Genomic DNA, 8,215 nt, shown 5'->3' with positions numbered 1-8,215 from the left:
TTTATTATATAATTATGACATGATATTAATATATCTGAATATAACATGTCATTTATGTAAAGGACAGTGAGTTACACGCATGGTTGGAGGGACTTAATAGTCTTATTTTAATTGAGTCTAACGGTTCAGATGACAAATGATTCAGCATCAAGGTCCAGAATACAAACTAATACAAATACAAGGGTCCATTAAAAATTAATTTTTCAAATTATGATTTTTAATTATGCAAAATTATTAATTATTTTATAGTAATTTTTACATAATTTTTAAATAACAAATATTACTTTTTATATCACAATTTATTAAAGTTATTAATCATTTTCAAATAATATTAGTTACTTATTTTGTTTCAATTTTTATGATACCGATAAATTTTTGAAAATCAATCAAATATAAATTATATATCTTTTAAAATTTAAATATTGAAAAATAAAATAAAACAATTAAAATAGTAAGACTTACATAAATATCCTTGATATCTTTTAAAATTTAAATATTCAAAAATCATTTTCAAATAATATTAGTTACTTATTTTGTTTCAATTTTTATGATACCGATAAATTTTTGAAAATCAATCAAATATAAATTATATATCTTTTAAAATTTAAATATTGAAAAATAAAATAAAACAATTAAAATAGTAAGACTTACATAAATATCCTTGATATCTTTTAAAATTTAAATATTCAAAAATATAAAATAAAACAATTAAAATAGTAAGACTTACATAAATGTCCTTGACTAGAAATTGGCACGTCAACCCTGAGGTGCCTACTCCTACCATTCTCTATATAGAGCAAATACTATTTCTCTCTCTTTGTAATATGGAAAAATTACGTGGATAAGCAAATTAATACTATTTAATTACTTATCATAGCTATAGTTTGCTATAATTACCACTTCTGACTAACATTACACATTAATTACGTGGGATAACTTCGAGTTTGAATAATTAGTCATGTTTGTATATGTGTAATTCGCCAGGATATACAAATAAATATGTATAATAAACAATTTTTTAGCCTATATACATATATACAATTCACCCCTCTCACTCTCTGCCCTCTACTACAATACTTTGTTTTAACTGTATCGCACTATGTATCATTTGATAACCCTCAAAATCTTCCGTCTTTGGTTCAAATAGAATTTCAAATGGAAGAAATCCATGCTCGCCTCTCTGTACCCTCTCTCAATCTCGCTCGCCTCTCTCCTCCCTCTCCCAATCTCTTATACAAATGTATATGTATAATATACAATTATATACATATACAATTCACCTCTTTCCCACTCTCTTCCTCTTTCGCTCGCCTCTCTCGATATCGCTCGAATCTCTCCTCTCTCTCCCCGTCTCACTCGCCTCTCTCCTCCCTCTCCCAATCTCTCTTGCCATCTATACAATTACATATATATAATATACAATTATCTAACCAATATACATCTACAATTCACCTTTCTCCCACTTTTTTCCCCTCTCTCGTGGCTCTCCTCTCTCCCAGTCTCGCACGCCTCTCTCCTCCAAGTAACATGTAGTTACAAATTGTAATTATCAAACTATAGTAGAGAGTAATTAATTATTTTTAAGTGGCTATATGTCAAAGTTTTCCTTATAATAATGTAATATATATTTCATTCTTAAAATTGTTTTATCCATTTCAATTTACGTAATCTAAATATTTTTAGTTCCTTAAAAATGACGTTTTTCTTAGTTAACAATTTTTTAATTTTGATTTTTCACATAGCAAATTTAAGATCATAATATTAAAAAATATTTGACATATTTAACATATTTTTTGGTTTGAACAAGCTATTTTTTTACTATAATTTTTCATAAATCTCTTAAACATTACGAACTATCAATTATTGGAATTTATAATACTTTTTACGTAGTTTATAAATAAATATATATATATATATATTTAATTCAAAAAATTATAGATTTCATGCATACATTTTCAATCAATTTAAACTATTTGACTCTTAAAAAAATAAAAAAAATCTTATAAATTGTCCTGGGAGAGTACTTGAATTTCTTATTATGTTCTATAGAGTATTGTAAAAACAAAACAGAATGGTAAAGCAACAAGATACAGGGCCCGTTTGGATGGGCTTAATAAAAGCAACTTTAAAAAAGTACTTTTAAAAGTGCTGAAACTTATTTTTAAAATAAGCAGTTATGCGTTTGGATAAAAGTGCTGAAGTTGTTATGTCAAACGTGAAAAGGGAAAAATGGAAGAAAGAAATGTTAGGGTTATATGGGTAATTTGGAGATTGTATAAAAATATTAAGAGCAAAAAGATAAAAATATGGTCAACTTAAAACAGCTTATAAGCTAAAAAAAAAAAGTACCCCTACCCCAGCTTTTAACTTTTGGCTTAAAATAAGTTTTTTAAACTTAAAATAAGTTATTTTGAGTATTGCCAAACAGCTAAATAAGTCAAAAACCAGCTTTTAAATCAGTTTGACCAGCTTTTAAGCTGAGCCAAACAGGCTCACAATCCTTTTCAAGCCAAAGAAAATATGAAATACCAGAAATGACCCTGCTAGAAGCAGGCATTTCATCCATAACCTACTTTAGTAGCCGCTTATATATTAGAATGTATAGCAGTTGGTTCATTTTTATACGTCTTTTGTTTTTATAATAAATTTTTATTTTTATTTATCATTTTTCATATAAAAAAAAGATAATTAATTTTTTTCCCATTATTTACATTTAGTATTAAATATTATTCTCTAAATTACTCTTAAAAATTTAATACTACCTCCATTTATTTTTAATTGACACAATTTTCTTTTTCAGAATTTTTTTTTTTGCTAGACCCTTTTTTAGAGTCAAACTATAGGAATTTAACTAATATTTTATAGTATATTTTTTTCTTTATATTGATATGTAATTTTTTTTGCAATTTATAGTACTTTTTGCATAATTTTTAATAATTTAATCTAATTTAATTTTGAAAGTTAGTTAAATTGACAAGTGAAAAATGCAACATAACTATTAAAAGCAAAAGGAGAGAGAGTATTAAACATCTATTAATAGGGCTAATATAGTAAAATACATATGTCAATAATTATTTTCATAATGGATGTATCCAGTCAAATAGTGACAAAATAAAAATGAACCGAAAGAATATTTGATAATTACAAAAGATAATTTCATAGATTTTTCTTCATTTTTAAGTTTATAACATACATTTATCTTCTGATTTCAAACAATACACTCGCCCCTTTTATTTTAAACTTCCTTTTATAACCAAACTTATATTTATGGATGAATCTTAATTCAGAGTTGTCCTTTCTAAAAATTATATTTTAAAACTAATTTTGGATGAAAATCTTCTAAGTTAACTTTTAGTCACATATGCAATGTTTAAGTACAAAAAAATTATTGATAATCTATTTATAAGTAAACACAATTTTATATCGAAAAAATAAAACATTAACTGAGACACGTTTGCAAGAAAATATTTCAACATGATTGAATTTTTATTTTTAAGTCAAAAACATAATTAAACTAAAATTGTATCATTTGATGTTACATGAGAAAGGTAATGTTAATTTAGATATTTGTAGACCAAATAGGCATGCACTGTTTTTTATCCTTAATTATGATAAGTTTTTTCTTAGGTAGGAAAGATGAAAGAATTGATCCAAAGAAATGGTGTGGTAAATGTAGACTGCAAAATTTTATGAATAAATTTATATTAACTTTCGGATCAATTTTTAAATTTATAATTCGCTGACTAAGTCAATTATTAGTTCATAAAATTGAATATATTTAAGTTTGAATTATATGACTTAAATAAAGTTTTGATTACATTTGGTTCAATCTATTAAGTTGATATGAGTGTAAATCCTATTGTTCAAACCCAAGAATCTCTAAAATTACTTAAAGATCAAAATACCCCCAAAATTCTATCTCATAACTATATAAAGGGTCTTTATAAGACCAAAAGGAGAAGAACAAAAGAAAAATACATAGAAAGTTTTGTTGTTCAATGGTAATTTGCAAGTCTTCCGCATACAAAAAAATCCTTGTCTCCAAATTGTGAGTCACAAGTTCTCATATCTCCGTAATTGTGATCAAATTTTTGCTCCACAATCATTGTGAAGTTCCAACAAGTATTTCATTGATCGAATAACAAAGAAAAACTTTTGAGTGGATGATCATAAGGAGAAAAATCAGAAGATTACGTTTCTTTTATTAGATTTTATAAAAATTGTATCTTTGCATAAATTATTGAAATATACATATAATTATTCGTCACTACTTTCCTTTCTTGATTTATTTTTTTGGAAAGGAAGTCGCTTACAAATTGGCGCACCTTATAGGTCTATCTTTACCTCTCATCTCTTCTCTTCAAAAGTCAAAGTTCAAAAACAATGGCTTCCAAAAAAGGCCAACTTGAAATTTGTATCTGCAAAATCTATTAGATCCAAATTCTCGCTTCAAAGCTAAAAGAATATCAATACGACCGCAATGAATATCAACTCCAAATTTAATGCTTTTAAGAATGTTGACTCTACAAATAAATTGAAAGTTACTGTGAAGATTGTTGATCAAATTAAAAGAAACAATCTTGAAATACTGAACAACAAGCGCTTCAAGCACCATCCGAGTTATCTCATATATTTTTTTATTTATCTTCTCTTGAAAAAGGAATATTCTCTCCGTATGTTCTAGAACAAGGAAACAACATTGTTGAAGCAATAGAAATTACTTTGAATCGATTAAAGTTGTCACAAGAATGACATCGTCAATCTAACCATCCCTTCAAGCCAAAAGATTATGATGTCTTGAGCACTAGATTTTCTCAGATTTTCCCTCATGTCACTTTTCAATCCAAGTACTATCCAAGTGATGTTCCGCCTATACTTCATCCTCTATGGTGGTCATGCAAGTGATGGTGATTCAATCTTTCACCATATAAGAACTACTTGTAAATTTGACAAAAATAGTTGGAGGCCTATCAAAATACGTCAAAGGTATAATAAAGAGTATGAATAAATGAGAATCTACTCAATTATCTGTAGAACTTCATAAAACACAAGAGAAAATATTGTCCTTCGCAAAACAAGAAACAACTAATAAATGATTTTCAAGTGTCAACCATAGGCCTGTACCCATTGACCAATCGAAGGACTTTATTATAAAGGTCATCAAATACAAATCTGAATCTCAATCTTCTCTAACTTATGTAAATTTATACATGAAAAATATTGATAGCTTAAGATACATATCGAGTATCAACCTTCTAAGTTGCAACAGTTTGACGGCAAGAAAAATCCAAAACAACGTGTAGCACCTTTTGTTAAAACTTGCAATAATGCTGAAACATACTTTAAGTATCTTGTTAAATAGTTTGTTTGATCTATCAAAGGAAATGTTTGTGATTGATTCATAAATATGGAATCTAGTTTAACCGATAGAGAAATCCAAAACACATGATCACCAACCATGAACTTCGAAGATCGTAGCCTTAAATCATTATATCTCTTCAACGTACTCTAGGTAGTGCCAAGTCACTCTTGGATAACATGCACACTATCCATAGAATCTCTCACTAAGTGGGTGCCCTAAGAACTAACCTCAAAAAAATCAAATATCCCATCATAGGACTATAACTCCTATCGTATAATGTCTCAAAATGCGCCTTATAAAGACTCGAATTGTAGCTATTATTATATGCAAACTCCGCTAAAGTTATAGACGGATCCCACTGACCACTTAAATCAATACCGCAAGTTATAACATATCCCTAAGAACCTTAATAGTCTTGGCCAACGATAAGAGGGTGAAAGGCCATAATGAACTTAACCTGCGTACCCAACTCCTTTGGAATAGAACTCTATAAATATGAAGTAATCTGAATAGCCCACTTTGAAGTGATAGAGACCGCCAGTCTATGCAAACGAACAATCATTTTAAGGTAAATCTGAGCATATCTCTATGATGTGTAGGAAGTTTGAACTGGTAGAAAGTGAGTTGACTTGGTCAATCAATCAACGATGACCTAATTTAAATAAAAACCTTTGAAGGAACGTGGTAAGCCTACTACAAAGTCCATGAATGTATGCTCCCTTTTCCACTTCGTAATAGGTAGCCGCTGAGTCAAACCACCTAGTCTCTATTGCTCGTTCTTCACATGTTGACAATTCAAGCACCTAGCCACGAATGTTGTGATGTCCCTCTTTATCCCACACCACCATTAATGCTCTCTCAGATGAAGATACATCTTTGCAGCACTGGAATGAATAAAATATATGGAACGATGGAACTCCTAAATAATCCGCCTAACTAACTGACCAACTCTATGACCAATGATATGTTCCTCAATCCTAAAAAATTCCCTCAGAATCTAAGGTCTCTTACCTAACCTCACCACTAACGAACTTGTCTCGAATCCTCCTCAACTACGAATATGACCAAATCTACTTTATTATGGAAGATCAAGCCTCTAGACAAAATATTTTCTTCATGGCTCAGACATATCAAGCTTCATTATCTGATTGGATAAGGACTGAATATCCAAAGCCATAGGTCGTTCTTTCACGACTAAGAAGTCCAAACTCCTCATATTCACTGCTTCCAACTCAAGGTGTCTACTACCACATTAGCCTTGTTGTGGTAATAAATGATAGAAATGTCATAGTCCTTCAGTAACTCCAACGCCCTGTGTTCTCTTAGATTATGGTCGTTTGGTTGAAAATATACTTAAGACTATGATGATCAGTGATTACTTTATAGAGAACTCCATAAAAATAGTTTCGCCAAATCTTTAACGTGACAACTAGGGGTGTTCGTGGTTCGGTATTGATCGGTTATTAATTAAAATCAAAACCAAACCAATATAGTCAGTTTTTTAAATTTCTAAAACCAAACCAATCCAACAAAAAAAACCATCAGTTTGGTTATTGTCGGTTTGGTTCGATTTGGTTCAGTTTTCTAGTTTATTCCTTTTGAAAGTAATAAATTTTTTAAGGATGTACGTATCTCGATAGACACAAATACCAAGTACATGAACAATCTACAGAAAAACTAATATCGGTTCAGTTAAGAAATTAAGCAATATGCAACACCCCGTAGCCAAAACAGACCAAAAATTAGTTTTTCAGAAAAATCTGCAGGTGCTACCAACGGTGGCATCGATGGACCGTAGCCTGAACCACGGTCCATCTTGCACAATCGTCGATGGGATAAAAAACTCCCAAAAATTTCAGCCTAGAAAAATGGTTAAGTTTTGGATGACAGACAGACTTACGGTCCGTAGGTCAAACGACGGTCCATAATCCGTGACTGTCGATCAAGACTCCCTTCAACCACTCTCTAACAAGAGTTATGGATGACCAACATGGTTCGTAGGTGGACCTACGGTCCGTAGGTGGAAAATTTGCAGGCAGTTAAGGAGAAATATAGTTGGGTCAACTTAAAATGATCATAACGTTTAGAACAAAATGAATTAGGTCTCCCATGACCTACCCACAGATAGATAATTGAATTATCTTTCCGTATCCATTGACCTTGCAAAAATCAGACCTCCGAGTAAATGTTATGCTCATTTTAGTAAAGGCCTGTCGAACAGGCCCTCATGACGGACCCAACCACGGGGCGTCGGGCGCACCACGGACCGTCAGTCCTGGCCGTCATGAGGCCCGACAACAACCTTCCCAGGAGTATTTTTGACTTTTCCCACTCTGTTTAAACCCTAAATTACGTCATTTTGACCATAAATCATTAGATTTTAGTCAGTTTAAGCCTAGAAACATAATTAAAACATATCCAAGTCAAATCATTAAATTAAAACTTAGAAAATTAGAAGCAAGAGAGGAGAAAAAAACTCAAGAACCCTAGTTCAAGAACGCCACTAGCTCCAGCAGTTCCAGCCCCGAAACTTAAGTATTTTTCCATGGATTTTCATCATCAGGTATGTGGGATTTCACTAGTGCGTTCCTTTCACCCATTGGGCCCCTAGTTTTGAGTCAGGTTCTTGATTCTCTTATCATGATTAAACCTTGGGTTTCTAGAACATTGTTAGAACTTCATGAATTTATCAAATATATGTTCCAAATGAGATTATCATGTTATTACTCAGATTATCACATGAATTTAAGAACCCTAGCTTTGTATTTCTTTAGTTCTTGAATTACACATGGTAGGTCATATATTTCAGACACTTCAGATATGCATGCCTAAGTTATAAATGCATAATTACCA

This window comes from Solanum lycopersicum, chromosome 7 (assembly GCF_036512215.1).
Source record: "Solanum lycopersicum chromosome 7, SLM_r2.1".
NCBI lineage: Eukaryota > Viridiplantae > Streptophyta > Magnoliopsida > Solanales > Solanaceae > Solanum > Solanum lycopersicum.
Note: the sequence above shows the minus strand (reverse complement) of the source record.